At 37.3% G+C, this 15,240-nt stretch overlaps 1 pseudogene; it reads right to left on the reverse strand.

The window, feature by feature from the left end:
* Positions 1-587: 587 nt before the first annotated feature.
* Positions 588-7,131, reverse strand: LOC112661054 (eukaryotic translation initiation factor 3 subunit E-like; annotated as a pseudogene).
* Between the last annotated feature and the right edge of the window lie 8,109 nt (positions 7,132-15,240).

The following is a 15,240-nucleotide window of genomic DNA, read 5'->3' on the forward strand; positions in this document are numbered from 1 at the left end:
CCCCACTCTTTTTGTATATATAGGCACAGTCTATTAATTTCTTATTGTGAAAGGAACATGATCAACTCTCTTTTAGAGTCAATAGTTTAATTTTCCCTAAGTTATTCCTCACTCAACACTTAGCATTCCTTGAACTTAACCTCCAAGTCTAACGAACTCTCTTTGAGTTTTTCCTACTCTACAAATGCCCACCTTCCCCTGCTTGTTGTTCATAGGGATACTCTGAGAAGCAGTTCCCTAATTTCAGTTTATATCCCAAGTGCGTATCATGAAGGTCAATAATTATTTCATTTGCCAAATTGATGAATGAATTATCTTATGGATTTAAAATTTTCAAACCGTAACTAAATGTTAATCAGGACAGAATGTTGCTTAATATCAAATTTGATTTTTTTCATGAAGGATTTTTCTAGCTTCCCAAACTCACTTCCACTTAAAATAAAATAGCCAATTTGATTCAAATTCCTTAAAATGTGTACTCCATATGTTGTTTCTCAAATGTATGTCACTTTTTATAAAATGGCTTTTTATTTCATCTTTATTTTATAGTTTTTTTCATCTTGTCTTTACACAAGATGGCTTCTTCTTCAGTAGAAGCCAGAATCCTGAGCTGCCCAGTTAGGAGCTTCTGACCTACTATTCTGATTAAGTTTATTCTCAATATTCATGGCAAACATCTGGCTTCTAAATGAAAGGCTTCTGGTCTTTTCAATCACTTGCTGATAGGGTGAGATTGTTTTGTTACCCATAACCACAAGACCTAATTTAGAATCAATCTTGGCACCCAGTCTTGCATTGATGATCACATTTATAAGCCACCTTTCAGCTTCTTCTGGAATCATGTTTAGTTTGTCTGCCAACATGTTAATGTTGATACACTGGTGGGTGAATAAAAAGTCTCAAGTGTGATGAGAGGTGCATTTTCAGTGAAATCTTCAAAACAAGCCACCAAGAAGTCATTCATAAGTACTGATTCACAGTCCCTCAGCTTTTCCTGAGCCCTACTGAAGCCAAAGTTAACAGATAAACATTCAACTAATTTTGTCACTGGGTCTTTCTATGTGTAAGACTCCTGTTGAATAACTTTAACGGAATCTTTTAACACCTGTTGGGGTTTTCAGATGTTTTGTTTGTTATGGTGGGTGTAGTCAAATGGTGCAGAATAAGTGGACACATCATCTGAATTACATCAAGACACTGTGGCTGGTAAAGGAAGAGATCAATAAAGTTATCACGCCCTTTGGGGTGGGTGAAGAAAACAAACCAAGACCAGTGGATGAGCCATGTTTGCTGCCGAAGAGGCTGAAAGGGAGAGCTCACAGAATTACTTCTGTGGTTTCTTTTAACCCTGTCAGGTCTTCCATGGAGGCATCCCAATTCCACATTAAGATCTCAGAGGCCAGTTTTCCCAGAGTGAACTCAAAGCACTTCTATCTGCTGCTGGAACCAACACTCTAAAGAAGTAAAGACATTCCAGGGTAATGCCCAATGCCCACATTCATATTGGAATTTTTCATACCTGTGAGATGTATCTAAACATTCCTGCCTAAAATCATGCTTGTCCTCCAGTGAGTCAACCAACATCTGACCATCTCTGGTTGACAGCATCTTCCTTGTAGTTTCTGGATCAAACATTATCATGACTGGTCCCGTTTCTGCCTGAAGCTGTTTCAGTTGTGCAACAGCTGAGGTTCTTTTTTTCTCTCAAAACAAATGGAATATCATCAGAATAAAGGTTTTGTATACATCACCCACAAAGCCTACCACATTGGTATCATGAAGAAGAAGGTCTAATTCCCCTTGTAATAATTCTTTTTCATTATATATCTCTCCTATGGAGAGAAATTCAAGCAATGGGAAGACTAGATGTGGATCCAAAAAGTGTGCAGTCTGGCTAAAGAAGAAGCCGCTTTTACATTTTTTTTTTTTTTTAAAGATTTTACTTATTTATTCATGAGAGACAGAAAGAGAGGCAGAGACACAGGCAGAGGGAGAAGCAGGCCCCCTGCTGGGAGCCTGATGGAAGACTTGATCCCAGGACCCTAGGATCACACCCTGAGCTGAAGGAAGACTCTCAACCACTGAGCCACCCAGGTGTCCCCACGTTCTTAATACACTCCGACTATTAATGAGATTTTCTTTGCCTTCATTGAAGTAGTTACTTCTGTCAGCTTCCATGACACACCACTCACCTTGTTTTTCTTCTCATGATTTCATTTTTTATTCATGTTTATTGAGGATCAGCTATGCTTCTCCTACTTTTTTTTGTTATCAAGATTATATTTTTAGCAGGACTCCGTAGCTTTATATGTCATTAAAATTGTTTCCAGATTCTGACGCTACATTATTGCTCAGCCTTAGTTTCCAAAATTGTATGATTTTGTTGTGTGTGTGTGTGTGATATGTGTGTGTATGTGTATGCACATGTGTATTCCTAGATATACTCCAGTTCAGAATTTTTTAAAAGATTTTATTTATTTATTGATGAGAGATACACACAGAGAGAGGGAGAAACATAGGCAGAAGGAGAAACAGACTCCCTGCAGGAAGCCTGATGCAGGACTCAATCCCAGGACCCCAGGATCACAAACTGAGCCAAAGGCAGACGCTCAACCACTGAGCCACCCAGGTGCCCCTCCAGGTCAGAATTTATGGAGTCAGTCATTGTTATGCAGAAGACTTTTGGAACCAAAAGAATGTCCTTTGGTCACTCTTTTTGTTCAAACTCCAAAGAAATCCACATGGTTTGCTTTTATCTCCAATGGCTAAAATCAAAGGAAATCCCTGTGCATTTTAACATTTAAACCTGGGCCAGTTCAATCAAACAATAATTGAGGCTTGAGTTTTCAAGAGAAGGTTTTGATTTGCAATGTTGAGGGGAATAGGACTTGAGTTTGTGAGCATGTGTGCAATCCTGCAGGTGCTGGCAGCCTTCCTGTTGGACTGAGAGGGGTGCTTGTCTGAGAGAGGAGCAACCTAAGGAGAAGACCACCTGAGGGGCAGGGAGAAGTAGGCTGACTTCTGAGGTCATCCTTCAAACTTTTGTGTGTATCTTTGCTCCCAAACCAGTTCTTATTAATAAAATAAATAAAACCCAAAATGTTTCTCTACATCTTTTCTTTAAACCAGTTTAAACCAGTTTGAGCTTTTAAAATTTTATTGTTTTTGTCACTTGAAGCTAATATGATAAAGATAAGATGTTCCTAAAACTTGGGGATGAATTGTAGGTGACAAATAAATTAATTTCTCTGATGTCTATTACCTGAAATGTTGACCCAGTGCTCAGATTTATTCTGTAGGAAATAAATTTTACTTTTGAAAAGACTTTATATGTTGGGTCACTCATATTTTGGAATCTCTGCCCAATTTTGGAATTATTTAGATTCTAGTAGGTTCCAGAGAAGTATATATACAATGAAACTGGTGAAGAAGGAAGTCTTTTCAGAATTCAATATTATTCTGTTCTAAATGATTGTTCTCAGGGTGAGTGATATAAATTATCACAAATATGTGGAACCAAATGAAGCCTAGCTCTCCATATATAAAATTATGGTAGATTTCTAATAGTTTCCTCAGAGTTCTTTTCTAAAGTGGATTAGATAGAATGTTTACCACATGTCTTCCATGGTTTCACTGTTAAGGAAGACTTTCAGCAGTCAAATTATGATGTCATATAAAACTTTGCTCAACAAAGTCTTCTTGTGGAAATCTCAAGCAAAATAGTGTCTTTATTGAGGAACTGTTTGAGTGCTACTTCCTGTTTAAATGAAGTTCCATGGAAACCATGCATTTTGAGGTCCAACATTGAGGCCAAACTTCAAGGTGTATTTTGTTCATCTTTTCTAGGCATCTGACGTCTGCACAAATATTAAGCTTTTATCGTTAGAATGCTTTTTCAGGTCATTTCCAGGAAGACCTGATCTGCTATATTACTGCAGATGGCTGTCTCTAATACACCAATAGTTATTAAAGGCTCAAATCATGGGTTCTTAGATTTCCCCTACATTTTTTCCTTTTTTTATTTGTAAAAGGCTTCTATAGGAATTACTGTACATGCACAAAAAGGCCCCATTTAGAAAATAGTTTGTGAATCCCCATTCTGTACAGTAATGGTCCATATAACTGTATTAAGTCAGTTCCTTTAATAGGGAGAGTGCCTTTTTAGTTTGTGAGAAATCTGCCCCTGCTGAGATTTGAACCAGGTACCCTTGGATCTAAAAGCATGTGCTTTACTCTTTAGATAAAGTGAAATCTTCTTAAAAGTGGGGGGAGGGGGAAAGAGATGGAGTTCTCTTTGACTTTGGAGCCATTTCTTTGACAATTTTATGTTTCTTTCTGAGTTACTTTCTCAGTCTCTTCCCTCTGTCCTTTGTTTTACCTGTTCCAGGTAAAAATGATCATTTGATCATTTGGCTGGTGTTGACCCTTAAAAACATGAATATGACCCTCTGCATCTAAGACCACCATTTAATATCTGATAATGGCAGGATTGTTAAACTAAATAATCTGTACATGCCTGGTCTCAGACTTGGGCTAAAGAATCTCTAAAATTTTCCCACCTCTAAGAATTCATGAGCATATGTTATTTGTGTCAAGTTAAAAATAGAAACTTTTTTCCTCTATGGAAGAAAAATGATCAGGTCATCCTTTGAATTTGCAACTGTCTGTATATTGCCTGATAGTGGCCATTTTATCATCAAGGCTTCTGGAATCCTCTTCTTAAAAAATATATTTTGGTAATGAAAGAAAAGGTCAATTTTCTATATTTCCTGAGTCTCATTATTAAGACAATTATTAGAATTAAGCCAAATTCTAATAAGAATTTATAAATTCTTAATAAGAATTATAAGAATTAAACCAAATTCTAATGGTCCTGCCATTTCTCGTGTAACATTCCTTTATCCTTTGCAGATCTCATCATGTTCAATAAGGTTTAATGAGAGAATTATAGATACTTATGAGCTTGTATAAGATGAACTTGTTTTATTCTCAAAACTAGATTGTGTTCCAAGTGTTTTTTTAAAACAAAATAGAGTGTGAGGATTTCTAATAAACAGATCACATGGGATAATAGGCTATAAAATTGCAGTAACCAAAGTGAGGTTTCCTCCTCCTTTGTCATAGCAGAGTTCCACTTAGATTACAATAGCCACAGGAAACCAAGGTTTAGATTCTTAGTTGCCATTGTTGCATCATTAAACACTTCTTAAATGCTCACAATATGCCAGGTGCTTTATGGAACATATAAAGACTAGTCTTGCATAGGACAAAAAAGTTTATTAAAGGATGACATTGGACACATTGTAATTACTCCCACTGGAGCCATATGTATAACAAAAAGGGTTTTGGGTACAAAAAGGAAAATTTAGCAAGGCATGTTTTCTTTTTGTTGCCATGTCAGCCCTAACTGTTTACCCATAGCCCTCTGAGGCTGAACTAGTAACAATCTGGATCTGGATTTGGTAGTTTATTCAAGGTGAGAATATAATAAAATATTGTTATTTAACAGGATCTTTGAAAACCAGTGAAGCTTGTGTGGATTCTTTCTTGGATAGTCAATGTCAGTCCAGACCTAAATTCCTGGAGTCACCTTGTATTTGCCCTTGAATGAAGTCACCAGCAATCGCTAGGAACTTGAGGTTCAAAACTGACCAGAAATCAGGCTTAGTCTACTGGAAAGGTTTTGTATTAGAGAGTATACCAGTTCTCCACTGGATTGGGAGACAAAATGCAAACATCAATACTTTTGAATTACTTATAGTCTTCTTAGTGACAGACCCAATTAACTACATAGCACATATATGAATGTCCAGGGAAGTGCTTGCAATATAACGATCATTTGATAAATATTTGTGGAACAAAGGAAGTTCTAAGAACTGTGATAAGAAAATATGAATCATGATCCCTTACCACAAGAAAATGAAATTAACATTTGTAAACCAATTAGACTGATAATTGTGAAGTATGGAGTCTGAATTTTTATTTCTCTGGCCTTACCTTTTGCATGCTATAAAATGTTAAAAATAATTTTTCTTTCAGGGTCAACATAGACACTCAACATATTGAGTTTTAGGAGCAATAAGAATTTTCCACTGAACACCCCCCAAGTGATTTCTTCCTTCTTAACTGTTTTCTGAAAGCAATTTTTTTTCAAAGGAGAGAATTCACAATTTCAGTAATAGAGATAAAGGGTTTCAATGCTTTATTTCACTAATTGGAAAAGTTAAGATAAAAAGGTTTGCTAGTTTCTTTCTTGTTCCTCCGGGACCTGGATATTAAGAAAGTAGGAAGGCACTAGATGCATAAAAGAGGTAAAATAAATATCACTGAAATGTTGCAAGAGTAACACAAAGGGAGCATTAAATTTTAGACTTGCTTTTGCTTGAAAAGGTAAATGTGAAAGTTGTGCACAGTTATTTCAAACAATCATGGGTACTCCAGTTAAGAATTTTGGTTCTTTTGGGGGCACCTGGGTGGTTCAGTCTGTTGAGTATCTGACCCCTGGTTTTGGCTCAGGTCATGATCACAGGGTCCTGGGATCAAATCCTGCAGGGCACTCCATGTCCAGCATCAGAGCAGAGTCTGCTTATCCATTTCCTCACCACTGTCCCTCTCCCTGCTCACACACACACCTGTGAGTGCTTGCACACACTCTCTCTCTCCTAAATAAATGAAATCTTAAAAAAAAAAATTGGTCACTTTTATATGATTGTATTTGTCTGTTAGGGAGCATAAACATCAATTTTCTCCAGGCAGTGATTACTATTTCACCAAATACAACTAATATAATCAATACGTTTTTTTCTACCTCAAATTCTTTATTAAGGAAACATAATTATCAGTAAACATGTCCTATAGAAAGACAGAGATGAAATTGCACCTTAAAGCTGTGTGAATGATTGCCTTCCACTGTATATTCCTTTGGTTAATTGGCCTGTTGTCTCTGCAAGATAACTAGCACCTTGAAAAAGGGAGAATCCATAGGTGCCCCAGGAATGCAACTCTATTTCCCTTCTCCCTATTATCTCCACTCCCTGTCATCCTCACCTTAATCTTCCAAACCTCTTTTCCAGACTTGTTTTCTGCTCCTTGGATGGGAACTGAAGCAAGTACCATAACTTCCCTGGACATCCTTCGATTCTAAGTCCTACAGTCAGTGTTGGTAGAAACAAGTTCTCACAGGCATTATGAAAATGTCCTATTTATGGTAACATTAAAAAATAACATGAATTTCACTTAAAATCAATGCTTGGTCTCGGTATTCCAGCTTGGTATTGCTTTGGGCATAGGGCAAGGGAGACGAAGAGCATGGTTGGCTCCATCTTTGTTCCTTATCCTAAGTGCCTCCACCCTGTCTCTACTTCTCTGCTGACTAAGGTTTCTAATCCTTCTTACAGATGGAGGGAGGAAAAGGAGAAGTTTGACATGGTAAATATCTTATTTGACGACAGCAACTTAATCCAGTGATGGTTTTCTTAGGAAGGACACCCGGGGTTCCTAATTCTGATTCTCCCAGAGGGTGATTATATGGATAATTTGGAGAACGCCTTGTTGGGATGCTCTAGTTGCAATGACTTCCTACGGTGGGGTCTCCATTTGGCTAGCTGCTTACAACTTCAGTTCCCAGGGTGTGGGAGGTCCGTGCCACACAGACTCTCACAGATGAGGCTCCACCATTACTCCAGGAATCTCTCTCCGGAAAGTCCTCTTTAGGCCAACTTGAGCCTGGCTCCCTCTCACTTGGTCCGTGTTTGGCTCATGGAAAACTCATGCCTCTGCTTCTGCCAAGTGAAGTTTTCCTCAACGTCATCATATCTCTTTGTTCTCCAGCTACACAAACATTTCCAGTCAGTCTTTAGCCTTTTAATCTCCCAGGTGCAGGTCAAATGCTATCTGATACGGGAGGACACAGCAAACTCTCTGCAAGTGGTCTCTTCTACCCTGACCCCTTTCTCACAGGCAATGGAAAATTCAATAGTTTTCCCCAAAGAAATTCTTTCCCTAGAAATAGTCATTTTTCTTGGTTTCTCCAACCTGTAAATATCCACAAGGATAGTGTTAAAGTGGGAATTAGAAGACTGGTTCTTAACCACCTTCTTTTGCACATCATGCATAAATGGTCTAGTCCCTCATTTTGGAGTTCTCGACACCTATAATATTTATTCTCTATTTTGGAGGTTTTAGCTAAAACTAAGAAAGGAAGATTTGACTTTCACATCCTGTTCTGTTGGTTGGTAATTAACTTACCTTTCTTTTCTTACTGGAGACGTCTAGCACAAAACTGGAGCTCCTGCCTCTCTGAGGTTAGAAACATCTAGGGGAAAGGATGAGGCCAATTAGGTGAGGAAATGTTACCAAATATACTCCAGCTCTATTTATTCATATCTCAAGGTGAAGACTCTTGTCAGTTGAGGTGATGTTAAACCACATTGTTTGTTCTTCATCCAATTTCGCATCAATTCAGAGACAAAGATCATGCCATTCTCCAGCCCTGGGTTTCTGTGTCTATTCTTTGCCCAGGCAGAGGTCATGCCTATATCTGGCCTAAGTGTGGGTGCACAATATTCAGCAGCATAAGGCCATATACACTTAATCTCTGACTAAACCATTTGTTGTGAGATAGAAGTGGTACCTCACCTCTCCTTTTAGTCAGTTCTTGCCAATTTAGTCCACGTTGGAAGTTTTTGTTTTTTTTTTTTTTTGTTTTTTTTTTTTTTTTTTTTTTTTTTTTACTCTTTTCTGCTTCTACCAGGCAATGTTGGTTGCATGACACTTACTACAAATTCATGTTTTAATTAATCCATTCAAAAATTCTTTAATCTTATTTCTGAAGAATATTAGGGACTTCAAGATAAATAGGAAGAAATGAGACAACTACAAAAATTTAATGTAGTATATAATCTATGGAGTGTTATAAAATATATTCAAGGAAAAATGCTGTGAATGTTGAGAGGAAAGAGACTTACTTTTAGTTGAGAGTGGTGGGACCCTAGGGAGGACTTCTGAGAAGGAATTTTATTTCATCTGGACCTTGAAAATAAGACAGCAGATTTCAATAGGGGAAATGTTAGGCCAGATTGGGAAAATAGCATGGACACATGCTAAAATATTGGGGCATGTTTCCAGTAAAATCTTTTCATTGTATATAATATAATATAATATAATATAATATAATATAATATAATATATGAAAGGGAAAAAACTAAAAAAGAAGTTTTCTGCCAGACTTGGGAAAATCATAAGTGTCAGCATTAGAGAGATCAGACTTTTTTCGATGTGAAGGATGATATTGAAATTTCTAAAGAAGAAAACTAAATAGTTGGGGCAGTAGTTTAGAAAGGTTAAATTGATAGCAGAGGAAGTTAAAACTAATAAACAGAATGCTTGGAAATGGAAAACAGGAAGTAGATATGAATTTATGACAAGGATCAAGAAGCAATGGAGTCATGCATTAGTGAATATGGTGGAAAGAGAAGAGAAAGGAGTAAATGTGGGAGGTGTGACCATGTAGAATGGATAAAGCCTGATTATTGCTTGGACATAAGATTAGAAAGGGAGACTGGTCAGCATGACTTCGGGTTTATACCCAGAAGTTGCGATTAAGCAAAATTTAGGAGAAAACGTTTTAGTAAAAGAAATAACTGATGACAGTGCCACCTGGCTGGCTTAGTCCAGAAAGCATGCGACTCTTCATCTCTGGCTTGCAAGTCTGAGCCCAATGTTGGGTGTAGAGATTACCCGAATAAATAAAATTTAAACAAGAAGAACTGAAGACACAAAATCAAGTGTTATCTGAGGTTCAGGGAAGAGAGCAATCAGATGTTGACGTAGTTGAGGATGAGATTTCACTAGAAGCTTTGAATGTTGAGCAAAAATTCCTGGTAAAAATGTGAGATAAAATTAAAAAGTGATGTACAAATAAAGGACTCCGACTCTTTCCAATTTGTGTTTAGGTTTTCTAATTAGAGTGCTTTATTATAGATTATTCTGTCCTTTATATAGTCCCCAAGTTGATCAAGAATAGAAGGATCCCTGGGTGGCGCAGCGGTTTGGCGCCTGCCTTTGGCCCAGGGCGCGATCCTGGAGACCCAGGATTGAGTCCCACGTCGGGCTCCCGGTGCATGGAGCCTGCTTCTCCCTCTGCCTGTGTCTCTGCCTCTCTCTCTCTCTCTGTGACTATCATAAATAAATAAAAATTAAAAAAAAAAGAATAGAAATAATTGGTTTAGATTCACTTAGAATGAAAGTTAATGTAGCTCAGTCAATCTTAGAAGAAAGAGACTTCATTTCATTTATTTTTCTTTTTTTAATTTATTTTTTTAAATTAATAATCAGTAAAATTCACTATCTGGTGAAGAGTTCAGAGTAATGAGAAATTCAGAAACTCAGATACGGAACATTTTCATTCACTCCAAAAAGGTTCTCTTGCCAAACCCTCCCCCAACATTTAACACTTTGCAACTACAGATCTGTTCTCTTTCCCTAGTTTTGCCATTTCCAGGAAGTTGTTGAGGGAAGCACAAACCTGGCCATAAAACCTCCCAAAATTATGCTGCATGATATGGGTGGGCCTAACATAACCACACAGGCTTTTCAAAAGCAGAGAACTGTTGCCAGCTGGTAACAGAAAAGGAATCAGAGATTTGGAGCAGGAGGCGATTCAAGGTGCTCCCCTGTGGCTTTCTGATAAAGGGGGCCACATGGAAAGTCTCTGAGCATGGCCCTTAGAAGCCATGAGGAATCTTTTCCTGAAGACAGCAGGGAAAGAAGCACCCAAATCCTATAATCTGAATTCTGGAACTGAATTTTGCCAACAACCTAAATAAGCTTAGAAAGTTTCTTCTCGGGAACCTCTAGGTAACAGCCTAGCCTGACTGACACCTTGGTTTTGTCTTTGTGAGATTTTAAGCAAAGAACCCACTGGGTTTCCCCTGACTGCTGACATACAGAAGTGTGAGCTCATACATGGATGAAGCACCTGAGTTTGTGGTAATTTGTTATGCAGCAATAGAAAACTAATATAGTCATAGAAATGAAATCAGAGAAATGCAGCCTTTTGGAACTGGCTTCTTTTCAAATTCAATATAATGCATTGGAGACTCATTCATATTGTTACAGGGATCACTGAGTTCCACTGAAGGGATTATCACAATTTGTTCATTATTCATCACTTGGAGGACATTTGGAGTGCTTCTAGTTTTGGTGATCAGAGAAAGGCTCTCTAATCATTAGTGTACAGGTTTTGTGCGAAAATAAATTTTCATTTCTCTCGTGTAGCTATCTAGGAGTGGGATTTCTGCATCACATAATAAGTATATGTTAAAATGTTTAAGAAATTGTCCAACATCTCTGAAGAGGCTGTTCCATTTTGCCTTTCAACCAGCAATATATGGGAATCCCAGTGGGTATTGTCAGACTTATAGCCACGCTACTAAGTATAGAGCAATATATCTCTTGAATTTTATTTTATTTTATTTTATTTTATTTTATTTTATTTTATTTTATTTTATTTTATTTATTTTAAGATTTTATTTATTTATTCATGATAGACATAGAGAGAGGTAGAGACACAGGGAGAGGGAGAAGCAGGCTCCATGTCGGGAGCCCGATGTGGGACTCGATCCCGGGTCTCCAGGATTGTCCCCTCGGCCAAAGGCAGGCGCTAAACCGCTGAGCCACCCAGGGCAGGGATCCCCTTGAATTTGATTTTAAATACACTTACCACAGACTAGAGGTTCTGCAAAAATTATCATTTTCATAACATTATAGTACAAACACAAGAATGATTTAGCATCTTCACTGGGAAATCACATTTTGAAAGTATGTCATTGGCAAAGACCAAATGTTTTTAGCTGATGTTTTTCCACTGAGATACAAAGAAAGTGGTTTGAGCTGAAATTTATTTATTCAACATTTACATTTATCAGCTACTATGTTCCAAGCATGATGATGGGGGCTAGAGATGAAAGATGAGCAATAGATGGCTCTGCTCTCAAGAAGCCCATGCTGTCTGAGGAAGCAGACACATAATGTGTAATTGTAATACAGTCTGGTAGTTGTCATGTCGCAGGTATTAATTAGGTCAGTGCTATCAGATCACACATGAGGGAGCAATAAATTCTCTTTGAGGGCACAGGCTAGTAAGGTGATAAAAATTGGACTATAGATATACAATATCTGAGACTTAAGACTTATTAGCAGTCAATATTAGCAGTGAAGATTTACATGAACTATATATATCACTAGTGTCCGATTGGAGTCACTTTGAACAATCGAAGTTTAAGAATCAAGAGATACTTTCTCTCAAATTCTTTCAGATTTTTGGAATCCTTCCCACATAACTGTGTTTGATATATAATTAAGGGTAATATATAACATGATCTTGTGGATTCCCGTAGGAGAAATTCTCATTCTCACAGATGTGTTTTCGTGGTAGAAACACAAAACTGGACAGAAAAAAGATGTCTTGGACTTTTTTTCTCGTTTTTTTTTTTTTTTTTTTTTATGTCACTCTTTCTCACTTTGATGCTGCCTTTGTTTTGAAGTTAGTCAATTGTTTATGGCGTCCGTATTTGTATGTGTGTGTGGGTATCAATAAAACAGAGTTAGTTGGGAATCATGAAAAATAAGTCTTCATGAAGGCCAATGATATGCTTGTAAGTGGCTACCACTGCTAGCGATAGGATCTTTGAATCTCAAATTCAAGAACAATTTACCTATATTTTTTTTCCTAAAGATTTGTATTTATTTATTCATGAGACACACAAAAAAGAGCCAGAGACATGGGCAGAGGGAGAAGTAGACTCCTTGCAGAGACTCTGATGCAGGACAGGATCCTGGGATCATGATCTGAGCCAAAGGCAGACCCTCAACCACTGAGCCACCCAGGTGCCCCCAATATACCTATATTCTAACATGACTAGTATGGTGCATGGTAAAAGTAATAAAAGGGGCATCTGTAGTCCTGTTTTTCTTTTTTAATTTTTTTTTTTTTTTTTTTTTTTTTATGATAGTCACACAGAGAGAGAGAGAGAGGCAGAGACACAGGCAGAGGGAGAAGCAGGCTCCATGCACCGGGAGCCCGACATGGGATTCGATCCCAGGTCTCCAGGATCGCGCCCTGGGCCAAAGGCAGGCACCAAACCGCTGCGCCACCCAGGGATCCCCTGTAGTCCTGTTTTTCTACTACATCCAGTATTTCCCATATCCAGTGCCAAAGCATATGTGGAACATACGTGTGAAGATAAATGGAGAGGCAACAAACGTGCACCAAACAAATGAGGGATTGCACATAATTGAGTAAATGTAGGGTTAATGATCCAATCATTGTAAAATCATTGTGAAAAAAAAAAACATCCTCCCACACAATGCCTGAGTTCTAAAGAAACCATTTGGACATTTTGAGTTTTATTTGATTTTAAATTTCAGAAGAGTTTTCATTGAGGTAACATTGACTTTTGAGGTGTGTAATCTAGGCTCAGCAGGTTGTAATGCTAGAGCCTTTGATGTTTACCAAGTTTGTTTATGAACTGTGTGAGAGATGGCAAGCCAATATCTCCCACAAAAATTCAGAAACAAACACAGGCCATCTTTTTCTATTCTATTCATAATAGTGCCCTTACTGCCCGAATGTAACCAAAGATCTGTTAGAAATGTAAACAAGATTGCCTCTGTGCACCAAAGAGAATGTGATTGGTGTACTGATATCAAAAGCCAGTGCATTTTGGATGATTGTAAAATGTGCTGTAATGTGTGCAATATCCCAAAGCATTTCTAAAGCTGACTGAAGCAAACTATAGGCACTGAGGCTACAGAATATGAGTGATTTGTGCGCATCAGCATATTTTGAAAATACTATGTTTGCTTTTGTTTGTTTTCGACTTTTTGCAACCTATCAGCTTGAGCTGGGTTTTGTGAGAGCTGCTGAGACACCATATTGCAGTTTTTGAGAGCTCTGCCTTTGATGGCTTGTAATAAACCACATAGGATATTCCCATTGGGGGGAAAGAAGTTGTAAACTGTCACGAATATTACAATTTACATGATTTGGAGCTTGGGGATCTCTTGTTTAGATTTTTAACTCCACCTAATCACAGATTTTTCTGTTTTGAAAACAATGATTTGAATGTAAACCAACTCAAAGAGGTACAATGAGGCAATTTTACCAAGCTAATTAATTTCTTTAAAAAAAGAAATTTCACATGTTCTGAATTCTGTGTTTGTTTTTTTTTCTTTTTGAAGACAGCTCAAGAACATACACTTCATTACAGAATCAGTCATAAACAGTTCTACTGGTAAACATAAAGTAGAACTCAAGTGTCTGTGTCTGAGGATGACATCCAGCCAGGTAGCACTGTGAAAATATATTAGCACTCATCCAAAAGAAGCAATTAGGAAGTGTCAGATAAAAACACTAAAAATAAAAATAAATTTAAAAACACCTCTATTACAGACAGGAAAAGGATTTTCATTTTCATAAAACTATTAATTTAGAATTTTAAACGATACTATCATCTCTGTTATGTTCAAAGCAGGCAGAATAATAGCAGGGCTCAAGTTTGTTTTATTTGTTTCTCCTTCCAAACAAAAATATTCTTGAATTTCCTACAAATGCCACCATCTTGTTGGAATTACTTACAAAGGGAAATATATGCCTTTAAAGTAAATAAACGAGGTGAATAATCCATTTGGCACTTTATAAAAGCAAATGTAACCTGTCTATGAATAAATATTCTATGAATTTATATTAACAAAAGTGGAAATGTATACTTATGGATATTTAAAAATATCTAATTAAAAAATCTTTGGACATGTCTTTTGTTCAGTTTACGAGCTTATATGTTTAAATATAAGCTTTCCCATCACTGTTGAGATGGGAAAACTTTTACTTTTACTTTTCATTAGTTTAACAACTATTTATCAAGGATCATAGCCAATCATTTTCCCCATCCCATTGTTGCTCTTCCATTGGAAGCCACCGTCATCTCTCACCTGAGTCATTGCAGTAGACTCTCTGTAGATCTCTCTGCCTTTGCACTTGGATAAATTATCTCATGGCACTTTTCTATGTAAAATCTCCCAGTCATTTCCCATTTCACTAAGAGTAAGAGCCAAATCTTTTGATTGACCTCAAAGAACCTAAATTATCTACTCTCATCTTCTACCCCCACTTTTCCGGACTGCATCTCCCACCTCTTTTCCCCCTTCCTCATGTTGTTTCAGACCCTTAGCAAATTGGAC

Source organism: Canis lupus, chromosome 23 (assembly GCF_003254725.2).
Source record: "Canis lupus dingo isolate Sandy chromosome 23, ASM325472v2, whole genome shotgun sequence".
In the NCBI taxonomy this organism is placed as follows: domain Eukaryota; kingdom Metazoa; phylum Chordata; class Mammalia; order Carnivora; family Canidae; genus Canis; species Canis lupus.